This window comes from Rattus norvegicus, chromosome 14 (genome assembly GCF_021556685.1).
Source record: "Rattus norvegicus strain SHRSP/BbbUtx chromosome 14, alternate assembly SHRSP_T2T, whole genome shotgun sequence".
Lineage (NCBI taxonomy): Eukaryota > Metazoa > Chordata > Mammalia > Rodentia > Muridae > Rattus > Rattus norvegicus.
Genome location: NC_141547.1, coordinates 19,666,600 through 19,680,986, shown reverse-complemented (window position 1 = coordinate 19,680,986; position 14,387 = coordinate 19,666,600). Strand labels below are relative to the sequence as shown.

Below are 14,387 nucleotides of genomic sequence, written 5' to 3'. Positions count from 1 at the left end.
AACCCTGGTGCAGGCCTCAACTCACTCAAGCAGATTCAGTCAGCAAATCCATACAAGGAGACACAGGTCCAAGGCCTAACCATCTGCTGAATCAGACATTGGGCAACCTGAGAACATGGGCAGAAGCCCCATTCTTGGATCAGAGCAGACAGCCTGATGAGAATCTATGGTTGTGTAACTGTTAGAAGTCTTTTAAGGAGCTCATAAAGTCCCACACATACCCAAGGAAATATTGGAATCTGATGTCCACTAAGAAAGAGAGAGTCAGTTTTCCTCAGTGATGTCACCTCTCACAGGCTACCCATGCTGAAGTAAATGGTCCAACATCCATGCACCACATGGACTCAATGTGGTAAAGAGTAAAATAAAAAAAAAAGGGCACATGAACTTTGGAAGAAAAAAGTTAGGAGGAAACAAAGAAGGAATTTGATCAAAATAATTGTATACAATTGAAAGGGTTAAGTCCTTCTCACATTGAACTAGTCAGAGAAGACTAGAATTACCCACTTCTTCAAATGTACAAACTACCAATTCAACACACAAGGATCAAGGAAATTAGGGCCATGGAAGACAAGAAAACAGCTGAGGTTGAATAGTCATCATCCATGCCAGACATTGTCCCATAGACATGCCAGAACATTTTAGAACTTTTATTGTTTAATAATTTATATTTTAAGTGTTTATAGTTGTGACTTACCAAATAATTATTCAACTATATTGAATTATTTGGCTGAATTATTTAACTCAATACATATATAATGACCAGCGCAGCTTGGTTAACAGTTTGTCCCAGTAAACATTAAATGACATTAAGACATGGTCTTACATATTTACGATTCCCAATGAGACATTTCATATGCACATTTCATACATGTGTGTAATACATCACGGTGTTATTCAAAAGTTCCATTATAGATTATCATGAACTAGACTCTCCCTGCTATGCTATGTCCTCTCCACCTAGGCACATCTGGGTACCCATTATCCAACTGGTTTTTGTCATTGTCCTCTTCTATACACCCTAACCTTGAGGAGTCACTGATAACACCATATGCTCAATTAGTTCTTTTTTTTTTTCACTTAAATTATTTTACTTACTTACATTCCAATCATTGCCCCCACTAGTCCTCCCACAGTTCATCTGACTCCTCCTCAGCCTCACCTCCAAGAAGGTGCTCTCCCCAGCACCAAACCTTCCTCTTCTTGAGGCCTCAAAGCTCTCTAAGATTAAGTGCATCATCTCCCACTGAGACCAGTTAAACCTCTGCTACCTGTGTGGCTCAGACCAACCCCTGCATGCTTCTGGTTGGTGGCTCAGTTTCTAGGGGCTCCCTGGGGTCTGGGTTAATTGACACTGCTGGTCTTCCTATGGAATGGTTCTCCCATTCAGCTTCTTCAATCCTTCCTTCCCCTAATTCAACCATAGGGGTCTCCGAGTTTAGTCCAATGGTTGGTATAAGTATCTGCTTCTGTCCCAGTCGGCTGCCAGTAGGGCCTCTCAGAGAACAGCCATGCCAGACTCCTGTTTGTAAGCACACCATAGCATCAGTAAAAGTGTCAGGCCTTGGTGCCCCTCCCCCAAGAAATGGATCCCAAACTGAGCAGGTCATTGGACCTCCTTTCCTTCCATTCTCTTCTCCATTTTTTGTTTCTGCACTTGTTTTAGACAGGAATTTTTATTTTTTTTTAACTTGAGTATTTCTTATATACATTTCGAGTGTTATTCCCTTTCCCGGTTTCCGGACAGACATCCCGCTAATCCCTCCCCCTCCCCTTATTTGTGGGTGCTCCCCTCCCCATCCTCCCCCCATTGCCGCCCTCCCCCCATAGACTAGTTCACTGGGGGTTCAGTCTTAGCAGGACCCAGGGCTTCCCCTTCCACTGGTGCTCTTACTAGGATATTCATTGCTACCTATGGGGACAGAGTCCAGGGTCAGTCCATGTATAGTCTTTAGGTAGTGGCTTAGTCCCTGGAAGCTCTGGTTGCTTGACATTGTTGTACTTTTGGGGTCTCGAGCACCTTCAAGCTCTTCCAGTTCTTTCTCTGATTCCTTCAACGGGGGACCTATTCTCAGTTCAGTGGTTTGCTGCTGGCATTCGCCTCTGTATTTGCTGTATTCTGGCTGTGTCTCTCAGGAGCGATCTACATCCGGCTCCTGTCGGTCTGCACTTCTTTGCTTCATCCATCTTGTCTAATTGGGTGGCTGTATATGTATGGGCCACCTGTGGGGCAGGCTCTGAATGGGTGTTCCTTCAGTCTCTGTTTTAATCTTTGCCTCTCCCTTCCCTGCCAAGGGTATTCTTTTTCCTCATTTAAAGAAGGAGTGAAGCATTCACATTTTGATCATCCGTCTTGAGTTTCCTTTCTTCTAGGGCTCTAGGGTAATTCAAGCATTTGGGCTAATAGCCACTTATCAATGAGTGCATACCATGTATGTCTTTCTGTGATTGGGTTAGTTCACTCAGGATGATATTTTCCAGTTCCAACCATTTGCCTACGAATTTCATAAACTCGTTGTTTTTGATAGCTGAGTAGTATTCCATTGTGTAGATGTACCACATTTTCTGTATCCATTCCTCTGTTGAAGGGCATCTGGGTTCTTTCCAGTTTCTGGCTATTATAAATAAGGCTGCGATGAACATAGTGGAGCACGTGTCTCTTTTATATGTTGAGGCATCTTTTGGGTATATGCCCAAGAGAGGTATGGCTGGATCCTCAGGCAGTTCAATGTCCAATTTTCTGAGGAACCTCCAGACTGATTTCCAGAATGGTTTTACCAGTCTGCAATCCCACCAACAATGGAGGAGTGTTCCTCTTTCTCCACATCCTCGCCAGCATCTGCTGTCACCTGAGTTTTTGATCTTAGCCATTCTCACTGGTGTGAGGTGAAATCTCAGGGTTGTTTTGATTTGCATTTCCCTTATGACTAAAGATGTTGAACATTTCTTTAGGTGTTTCTCAGCCATTCGGCATTCCTCAGCTGTGAATTCTTTGTTCAGCTCTGAACCCCATTTTTTAATAGGGTTATTTGTTTCCCTGCGGTCTAACTTCTTGAGTTCTTTGTATATTTTGGATATAAGGCCTCTATCTGTTATAGGATTGGTAAAGATCTTTTCCCAATCTGTTGGTTGTCGTTTTGTCCTAACCACAGTGTCCTTTGCCTTACAGAAGCTTTGCAGTTTTATGAGATCCCATTTGTCGATTCTTGATCTTAGAGCATAAGCCATTGGTGTTTTGTTCAGGAAATTTTTTCCAGTGCCCATGTGTTCGAGATTCTTCTCCCCTTTTTCTTCTATTAGTTTGAGTGTGTCTGGTTTGATGTGGAGGTCCTTGATCCACTTGGACTTAAGCTTTGTACAGGGTGATAAGCATGGATCGATCTGCATTCTTCTACATGTTGCCCTCCAGTTGAACCAGCACCATTTGCTGAAAATGCTATCTTTTTTCCATTGGATGGTTTTGGCTCCTTTGTCAAAAATCAAGTGACCATAGGTGTGTGGGTTCATTTCTGGGTCTTCAATTCTATTCCATTGGTCTATCTGTCTGTCTCTGTACCAATACCATGCAGTTTTTATCACTATTGCTCTGTAATACTGCTTGAGTTCAGGGATAGTGATTCCCCCTGAAGTCCTTTTATTGTTGAGGATAGCTTTAGCTATCCTGGGTTTTTTGTTATTCCAGATGAATTTGCAAATTGTTCTGTCTAACTCTTTGAAGAATTGGATTGGTATTTTGATGGGGATTGCATTGAATCTGTAGATCGCTTTTGGTAAAATGGCCATTTTTACTATATTAATCCTGCCAATCCATGAGCATGGGAGATCTTTCCATCTTCTGAGGTCTTCTTCAATTTCTTTCCTCAGTGTCTTGAAGTTCTTATTGTACAGATCTTTTACTTGCTTGGTTAAAGTCACACCGAGGTACTTTATATTATTTGGGTCTATTATGAAGGGTGTCGTTTCCCTAATTTCTTTCTCGGCTTGTTTCTCTTTTGTATAGAGGAAGGCAACTGATTTATTTGAGTTAATTTTATACCCAGCCACTTTGCTGAAGTTGTTTATCAGCTTTAGTAGTTCTCTGGTGGAACTTTTGGGATCACTTAAATATACTATCATGTCGTCTGCAAATAGTGATATTTTGACCTCTTCTTTTCCGATCTGTATCCCCTTGATCTCCTTTTGTTGTCTGATTGCTCTGGCTAGAACTTCAAGAACTATATTGAATAAGTAGGGAGAGAGTGGGCAGCCTTGTCTAGTCCCTGATTTTAGTGGGATTGCTTCAAGTTTCTCTCCATTTAGTTTAATGTTAGCAACTGGTTTGCTGTATATGGCTTTTACTATGTTTAGGTATGGGCCTTGAATACCTATTCTTTCCAGGACTTTTATCATGAAGGGGTGTTGAATTTTGTCAAATGCTTTCTCAGCATCTAATGAAATGATCATGTGGTTCTGTTCTTTCAGTTTGTTTATATGATGGATCACGTTGATGGTTTTCCTTATATTAAACCATCCCTGCATGCCTGGGATGAAGCCTACTTGATCATGGTGGATGATTGTTTTGATGTGCTCTTGAATTCGGTTTGCCAGAATTTTATTGAGTATTTTTGCGTCGATATTCATAAGGGAAATTGGTCTGAAGTTCTCTTTCTTTGTTGGGTCTTTGTGTGGTTTAGGTATAAGAGTAATTGTGGCTTCATAGAAGGAATTCGGTAGGGCTCCATCTGTTTCAATTTTGTGGAATAGTTTGGATAATATTGGTATAAGGTCTTCTATGAAGGTTTGATAGAATTCTGCACTAAACCCGTCTGGACCTGGGCTCTTTTTGGTTGGGAGACCTTTAATGACTGCTTCTATTTCCTTAGGAGTTATGGGGTTGTTTAACTGGTTTATCTGTTCCTGATTTAACTTCGATACCTGGTATCTGTCTAGGAAATTGTCCATTTCCTGAAGATTTTCAAGTTTTGTTGAATATAGGTTTTTATAGTAAGATCTGATGATTTTTTGAATTTCCTCTGAATCTGTAGTTATGTCTCCCTTTTCATTTCTGATTTTGTTAATTTGGACGCACTCTCTGTGTCCTCTCGTTAGTCTGGCTAAGGGTTTATCTATCTTGTTGATTTTCTCAAAGAACCAACTTTTGGTTCTGTTGATTCTTTCTATGGTCCTTTTTGTTTCTACTTGGTTGATTTCAGCTCTGAGTTTGATTATTTCCTGCCTTCTACTCCTCCTGGGTGTATTTGCTTCTTTTTGTTCTAGAGCTTTTAGGTGTGCTGTCAAGCTGCTGACATATGCTCTTTCCTGTTTCTTTCTGCAGGCACTCAGCGCTATGAGTTTTCCTCTTAGCACAGCTTTCATTGTGTCCCATAAGTTTGGGTATGTTGTACCTTCATTTTCATTAAATTCTAAAAAGTTTTTAATTTCTTTCTTTATTTCTTCCTTGACCAGGTTATCGTTGAGTAGAGCATTGTTCAATTTCCACGTATATGTGGGCATTCTTCCCTTATTGTTATTGAAGACCAGTTTTAGGCCGTGGTGGTCCGATAGCACGCATGGGATTATTTCTATCTTTCTGTACCTGTTGAGGCCCGTTTTTTGACCAATTATATGGTCAGTTTTGGAGAAAGTACCATGAGGAGCTGAGAAGAAGGTATATCCTTTTGCTTTAGGATAGAATGTTCTATAAATATCCGTTAAGTCCATTTGGCTCATGACTTCTCTTAGTCTGTCTACATCTCTGTTTAATTTCTGTTTCCATGATCTGTCCATTGAAGAGAGTGGGGTGTTGAAATCTCCCACTATTATTGTGTGAGGTGCAATGTGTGTTTTGAGCTTTAGTAAGGTTTCTTTTACATATGTAGGTGCCCTTTTATTTGGGGCATAGATATTTAGGATTGAGAGTTCATCTTGGTGGATTTTTCCTTTGATGAATATGAAGTGTCCTTCCTTATCTTTTTTGATGACTTTTAGTTGAAAATTGATTTTATTTGATATTAGAATGGCTACTCCAGCTTGCTTCTTCTGACCATTTGCTTGGAAAATTGTTTTCCAGCCTTTCACTCTGAGGTAATGTCTGTCTTTGTCTATGAGGTGTGTTTCCTGTAGGCAGCAGAATGCAGGGTCCTCGTTGCGTATCCAGTTTGTTAATCTATGTCTTTTTATTGGGGAGTTGAGGCCATTGATATTGAGAGATATTAAGGAATAGTGATTATTGCTTCCCGTTATATTCATATTTGGAAGTGAGGTTATGTTTGTGTGCTTTCATTCTCTTTGTTTTGTTGCCAAGATGAATAGTTTCTTGCTTCTAGGGTATAGCTTGCCTCCTTATGTTGGGCTTTACCCTTCATTATCCTTTGTAGTGCTGGACTTGTAGAAAGATATTGTGTAAATTTGGTTTTGTCATGGAATATCTTGGTTTCTCCATCTATGTTAATTGAGAGTTTTGCAGGATACAGTAACCTGGGCTGGCATTTGTGTTCTCTTAGGGTCTGTATGACATCTGTCCAGGATCTTCTGGCCTTCATAGTTTCTGGCGAAAAGTCTGGTGTGATTCTGATAGGTCTGCCTTTATATGTTACTTGACCTTTTTCCCTTACTGCTTTTAATATTCTTTCTTTATTTTGTGCGTTTGGTGTTTTGACAATTATGTGACGGGAGGTGTTTATTTTCTGGTCCAATCTATTTGGAGTTCTGTAGGCTTCTTGTATGCCTATGGGTATCTCTTTTTTTAGGTTAGGGAAGTTTTCTTCTATGATTTTGTTGAAGATATTTACTGGTCCTTTGAGCTGGGAGTCTTCACTCTCTTCTATACCTATTATCCTTAGGTTTGATCTTCTCATTGAGTCCTGGATTTCCTGTATGTTTTGGACCAGTAGCTTTTTCTGCTTTACATTATCTTTGACAGTTGAGTCAATGATTTCTATGGAATCTTCTGCTCCTGAGATTCTCTCTTCCATCTCTTGAATTCTGTTGGTGAAGCTTGTATCTACAGCTCCTTGTCTTTTCTTTTGATTTTCTATGTCCAGGGTTGTTTCCATGTGTTCTTTCTTGATTGCTTCTATTTCCATTTTTAATTCCTTCAACTGTTTGATTGTGTTTTCCTGGAATTCTTTCAGGGATTTTTGCGATTCCTCTCTGTAGGCTTCTACTTGTTCTCTAAGGGAGTTCTTTATGTCTTTCTTGAAGTCCTCCAGCATCATGATCAAATATGATTTTGAAACTAGGTCTTGCTTTTCTGGTGTGTTTGGATATTCCGTGTTTGCTTTGGTGGGAGAATTGGGCTCCGATGATGCCATGTAGTCTTGGTTTCTGTTGCTTGGGTTCCTGCGCTTGCCTCTCGCCATCAGATTATCTCTAGTGTTACTTTGTTCTGCTATTTCTGACAGTGGCTAGACTGTCCTATAACCTGTGTGTCAGGAGTGCTGTAGACCTGTTTTCCTGTTTTCTTTCAGCCAGTTATGGGGACAGAGTGTTCTGCTTTCGGGCGTGTAGTTTTTCCTCTCTACAGGTCTTCAGCTGTTCCTGTGGGCCTGTGTCTTGAGTTCACCAGGCAGTTTTCTTGCAGGGGAAAAGTTGGTCCTACCTGTGGTTCCAAGGCTCAAGTTTGCTCGTGGGGTACTGCCTAAGTCCTCTCTGCTGTGGCAGCAACCGGGAAAATCTGTGCCGCTCCTTCCGGGAGCCTCCGTGCACCAGGGTTTCAGATGACGTTTGGTGTTTTCCTCTGGCGCCTGGATGTGCACAGAGTGCAGTCTCTTCTGGTTTCCCAGGCGTGTCCGCCTCTCTGAAGGTTCAGCTCTCCCTCCCACGGGATTTGGGTGCAGAGAATTGTTTATCCGGTCTGTTTCCTTCAGGTTCCGGCAGTGTCTCCGGCGCAGGGGTCCTGCCGCTCCCGGGCCCTCCCCTACGGGAACCCAGAGGCCTTATACAGTTGCCTCTTGGGCCAGGGATGTGGGCAGGGGTGGGCAGTGTTGGTGGTCTCCTCCGCTCTGCAGCCTCAGGAGTGCCCACTTGATCAGGCTGTGAGGTCTCTCTCCCACGGGGTTTGGGAGCAGAGAGCTGCTGCGGTCCGGGATCCGCCGGTGTGGGACTTCCCCAGAAAAAAGTTTAAAGATGACAGTGCCATGTTCAGAAGAAAATGAGGTGTACCAACCTGTCACTCTTCACTACAGCATATTAACTCACTAAACAGTGCCTGACACAAAGAAGGAGCTCAATAAATACATACTTCAATTATTGAAAGATTGACCTCCCTTCAAGAAACTGAAACAAATGGTTCAGACTAGAAAAAAACATGGCTATATCATAGGTGCCCTCTAGTGTTCCTCCTCCTGAATTGCCACATGTTTGGCTGGTTTTCCTTTGCTCCACAGGGTTTTAGTAAATTACTTTTGCTTAGTTGTTTGACTGGTTAGTGTTGATTGGTTGGTTTGTTGGTTGACTGGTTTAATGGATAATTTTTTCAGACATAGCCTTAAAAGTCTAGAACCCTGGAGTTCAAAGGGTACTGTAAAAGCCACACGACAGCACAGTTTAAGTTGAAAATTAAGAGCTTTAATACATTTTTAGAAGCATTCTATCATATTAATGAACAGGAGTGTTTAGAAACAATATAAAAAATGGTAAAACAGAAAATCACAGTGACAAGCAATAGCCTTAAGCAAAATTGAGAGGCATTATTTATTGAAGAGTGACTTTTGAAGAAAACATGCATTTCTGGGAGCTTATGTAGCTCTCTCAGATCCCAGACCACCTGGTGACAGACAGTCTGAAACCTTAAGCATGAACTAAAGAGGAAGGGACAACAAGAAATGCCATACAGAGCTGCTCTGAACGAATGCTACTTCAAGGGCTAACTTCCAGAGTTACCCTTAAGCAACACTTGAACATTTTACATATATCCTCTACTTTACACTGGAACAGCGTTTACTGCTGATTGGTTAATCTCATTTCTCCAATGAATTCTACTTGTACAAAGGGAGGATATTTTATATCTATTGCCTAGAATAGAAATCCTTTGGAAGAAATCACTGCTCTCTTATGAAACCACATTTGAGCATGTACAGAGATGGGATGACCTCTGGGTAGTAGTATTCACCATCAGTAAAGAGAGACAAAAATAGCTGTGTAGATCAATATGTCAGAAATGTAAGTTATTGCTGATAGCTTAAAAGATCAAGAGAAAAATAATTTGGAATTATACAAAGGGATCCTAGTTGCATCTAAACTGTACATATTGACTAGTAGATTCTGCTGCCAAAATACAAGAATCTGTAATATATGGGGCTGATATAAAGTTGACTGATGATGCTGACATTTTTAAGCCAACACATGTTTAGAAATCAGGTTCACACTCTGCCCACATTTCTGACTCTAGAAGAAAATGGCTAATGCCATCTGGGACCCTGTGCACAGGGACCGGAGAAAAGGCTGGGCAGGCCCTTCTGGTTGCTGCCCTCGAGGAGAGCTGAAATGCAGCCAAGGAGCAACTTCAGGCCTGAAACCAGAGGCAAGACCAACTTTTCTGCTCCAAGTGACCTGCCTGGTGTACTCAGGACACACAAAGGCAAAATTCCTCTGGGATCGGACACTTCGGTTTCTAGCTGGAGCCCGAACCTCGATGATTCCGGCCCACAGCTTCCTGCTCCCAAACCCCATGGGAGAGAGAGTTCATTGCCCAGACAGGTGGCACTCCTGAGACTGCAGGGCAGGAGAGAAAGCCAGTACTGCCCTCCCTTGCCCACATCCCTGGCCCAAGAGGAAATTTTATAGGGCCTCTGGGAACAGGAAGATAGGGGCACTCCAGCTGCAGGTCCCCTGCGGTCCAGACACTGCCAACAACTGAAGGGACACAGTCAAACAGCGCCCTGCACCCAAATCCCATGGGAGGGAGAGCTAAACCTTCAGAGGGGCAGACATGCCTGGGAATCCAGAAGACACTACACTCTGCCCACATATCTGACTCTAGAGGAAAACGCCTAGCGCCATCTGGGCCCCTGTGCACAGGACCTGAGAAAAGGCTGGGCAGGCCCTTCTGGTTGCTGCCCTCAGGGAGAAGTGAAATGCAGCACAAGAGGAGCGACTTCAGGCCCAAGAGGAAAAACCAACTTTTCTGCTCCAAGTGACCTGCCTGGTGAACTCAGGGCACATGCCAACAGGAACAGCTGAAGACTAGTAGACAGGAAAGACTACACTCCTGAAAGCAGAACACTCTGTTCCCATAACTGACTGAAAGAAAACAGGAAAACAGGTCTACAGCACTCCTGACACACAGGCTTATAGGACAGTCTACCCAATGCCAGAAATAGCAGAACAAAGTAACACCAGAGACAACCTGATGGCGAGAGGCAAGCACAGGAACCCAAACAACAGAAACCAAGATTACATGGAATCATCAGAGCCCAATTCTTCCCACAAGCAAACACTGAATATCCAAACACCCCAGAAAAGCAAGATCTAGATTTTAAATCACATTTGATCAGGACGATGGAGGACTTCAAGAAAGATTTAAAGAACTCCCTTAGGGAAATGCAGGAAAACATAAACAAACAAGTAGAAGCCTATAGAGAGGAATCACAAAAATCCCTGAAAGAATTCCAGGAAAACACGATCAAACAGGTGAAGGAATTAAAAATGGAAATAGAAGCAATAAAGAAAGCACAAAGGGAGACAACCCTGGATATAGAACACTAAAGGAAGAGACAAGGAGCCGTACATACAAGCATCACCAACAGAATACAAGAGATGGAAGAGAGAATCTCAGGAGCAGAAGATTCCATAGAAATTATCCACACAACTGTTAAAGATAATGTAAAACGGAAAAAGCTACTGCACAAAACATACAGGAAATCCAGGACACAATGAGAAAATCAAACCTAAGGATAATAGGTATAGAAGAGAGTGAAGACTCCCAGCTCAAAGGACCAGTAAATATCTTCAACGAAATCATAGAAGAAAACTTCCCTAACCTAAAGAAAAAGATGCCCATAAACATACAAGAAGCCTACAGAACTCCAAATAGATTGGACCAGAAAAGAAACACCTCCCGTCACATAATAGTCAAAACACCAAATGCACAAAACAAAGAAAGAATATTAAAAGCAGGAAGGGAAAAAGATCAAGTAACATATAAAGGCAGACCTATCAGAATCACACCAGACTTCTCGCCAGAAACTATGAAGGCCAGAAGATCCTGGACAGATGTCATACAGACCCTAAGAGAACACAAATGCCAGCCCAGGTTACTGTATCCAGCAAAACTCTCAATTAACATAGATAGAAAAACCAAGATATTCCATGACAAAACCAAATTTACATAATATCTTCCTACAAATCCAGCCCTACAAAGGATAATAAATGGTAAAGCCAAACACAAGGAGGCAAGCTACACCCTAGAAAAGGCAAGAAACCAATCCTCTTGCAACAAAACAAAGAGAAGACAAGCACACAAACATAATCTCACATCCAAATACGAATATAACAGGAAGCAACAATCACTATTCCTTAATATCTCTCAACATCAATGGACTCAATTCCCCAATAAAAAGACACAGATTAACAGACTGGATACATAAAGAGGACCCAGCATTTTGCTGCCTACAGGAAACACACCTCAAAGATAAAGACAGACACTACCTCAGAGTAAAAGGCTGGAAAACAACTTTGCAAGCAAATGGTCTGAAGAAGCAACGTGGAATAGCCATTCTAATATTGAATAAAATCGATTTTCAACCAAAAGTCATCAAAAATGATAATGAAGGAAACTTCATATTCATCAAAGGAAAAATACACCAAGATGAACTCTCAATACTAAATATCTATGCTCCAAATAAAAGGGCACCTGCGTACATAAAAGAAACCTTACTAAAGCTCAAAGCACACATTGCACCTCACACAATAATAGTAGGAGATTTCGACACCCGACTCTCATCAATGGAAAGATCATGGAAACAGAAATTAAACAGAGACTTAGACAGAGTAAGAGAAGTCATGAACCAAATGGACTCAACAGATATTTATAGAACATTCTATCCTAAATTAATCACTATCCTTCTTCTATCCTTCTTCTATCCTTCTTCTCACCACCTCATGGTACTTTCTCCAAAATTGACCATATATAATCAGTCATAAAACAGGCCTCAACAGATACAGAAAGATAGAAATAATCCCATGCGTCCTATCAGACCACCACGGGTTGAAGCTGGTCTTCAATAACAATAAGGAAAGAACGCCCACATATACATGGAAGTTGAACAATGCTCTACTCAACGATAACCTGGTCAAGGAAGAAATAAAGAAAGAAATTAAAGACTTAAAGAAATGTTCAACATCTTTAGTCAAAGGGGAAATGCAATCAAAACAACCCTGAGATTCCACCTCACACCAGTCAGAATGGCTAAGACCAAAAACTCCAGCGACAGCAGATACTGGCGTGGATGTGGAGAAAGAAGAACACTCCTCCACTGTTGGTGGGATTGCAGACTGGTAAAACCATTCTGGAAATCAGTCTGGAGGCTTCTCAGAAAATTGGACGTTGAACTGCCTGAGGACCCATTTATACCTCTCTTGGGCATATACCCAAAAGATGCTCCAACATATAACAAAGACACATGCTCCACTATGTTCATCGCAGCCTTATTTATAATAGCCAGAAGCTGGAAAGAACCCAGATGCCCTTCAGCAGAGGAATGGATACAGAAAATGTGGTACATCTATACAATGGAATATTACTCAGCTATCAAAAACAATGCCTTTATGAAATTCATAGGCAAATGGATGGAACTGGAAAATATCATCCTAAGTGAGGTAACCCAATCACAAAAAAAAAACACACATGGTATGCACTGGTTGATAAGTGGATATTAGTCCAAGTGCTCGAATTACCCAAGATGCACAGAATACATGAAACTCAAGAAGGATGACCAAAATGTGAATGCTTCACTCCTTCTTTAAAAGGGGAACAAGAATACCCTTGGCAGGGAATAGGGAGGCAAAGTTTAGAACAGAGGCAGAAGGAAACCCATTCAGAGCCTGCCCCACATGTGGCCCATACATATACAGCCACCAAACTAGAAAAGATGGATGAAGCAAAGAAGTGCAGGCTGACAGGAACCGGATGTAGATCTCTCCTGAAAGACACAACCAGAATACAGCAAATATATAGGCGAATGCCATCATTAAACCACTGAACTGAGAACGGGACCCCCGTTGAAGGAATCATAGAAAGGACTGAAAGAGCTTGAAGGGGCTTGAGACCCCATATGAACAACAATGCCAAGCAACCAGAGCTTCCAGGGACTAAGCCACTACCTAAAGACTATACATGGACTGACCCTGGGCTCCAACCTCATAGGTAGCAATGAATAGCCTAGTAAGGGACCAGTGGAAGGGGAAGCCCTTGGTCCTGCCAAGACTGAACCCTCAGTGAACATGATTGTTGGCAGGAGGGCGGTAATGGGGTGGGGGGGTGTATGGTGAGGGGAACACACATAGAGAAGGGGAGGGGGAGGGGTTAGGGGGATGTTGGTCCAGAAACCGGGAAAGGGAATAACAATCGAAATGTAAATAAGAAATACCCAAGTTAATAAAGATGAAAAAAATCTATTCAGAATTTTAATAACAATGCATCACTTATAACAAAAAGCTAACTTACTTGGCCAAGAAATCTGGACACATTTTCCCAATATACGCTGTGAACAAAACAGTTTTCTTCCATTGAGTAGAATTCCAAACAAAAAATTCAATTCCTTGTCTAGCCTTTACCCAATTACTTCATAGAAAACTAACTCCATTTCATTTTTCTAAGCATATCTCCTGCTTTATGCTTGGGTACCATGAATTGGTCAAATACTTTTTTCTATTTTTATAAATGTAGAAACAGAAACAGGTATACATTTATGCAGTTCAAATAATTAATTGATAAAAACTAAGAATATTCCTTTAAATCTAATATTTCAAAAGAATAACAAATGCAATATCTTTGAAATTAGAATAAATTCATAAATTTGTGAAGAAAGTCATAAATCCCAGTAATGCCTCAGAAAAAAAAAAAACTGACCCCAAATAAGGAGAGCAAAAAATGCTTTTATGAAGGTGCTAGAATCAAGAACAACATTTGATTTTTGAAGAAAAAGGCATGAGCTGGAGGACTGCACGCAGCAGACATATCAGAGACAAGTGCAGCCTTACGAGGTGAGTGTACATTCCAGCGCGTTGATCTCTTGTGAGAGACCCATTTCTTGGTTCTTGGATACTTGTTGGTTTTCCTGCAGGAATATAAGGATGAGTTTTGCCCTTATCATGTTGGTACATACCACCTACGCCATGTTCAACTTGCTTCTGCTTAACAGATGCCACTGTACATTAAGAAGGGCTGGGTACAATTTCTAATTATT

General features: G+C 41.4%; 1 long non-coding RNA gene across 2 annotated transcripts in view; it reads right to left on the bottom strand.

The window, feature by feature from the left end:
- Window positions 1-14,387, bottom strand: part of LOC148001262 (uncharacterized) — a 206,613-nt gene that overhangs the window by 76,166 nt on the left and 116,060 nt on the right. The window contains exon 6 of one of the 2 annotated variants that reach the window (XR_015637331.1): window positions 14,057-14,258. The exons of the other annotated variant lie outside the window; for it this stretch is intronic. This is a non-coding gene — a long non-coding RNA (uncharacterized LOC148001262). Of the gene's footprint in view, window positions 1-14,056; window positions 14,259-14,387 lie in introns of those variants that run through there. 2 annotated transcript variants of the gene reach the window in all.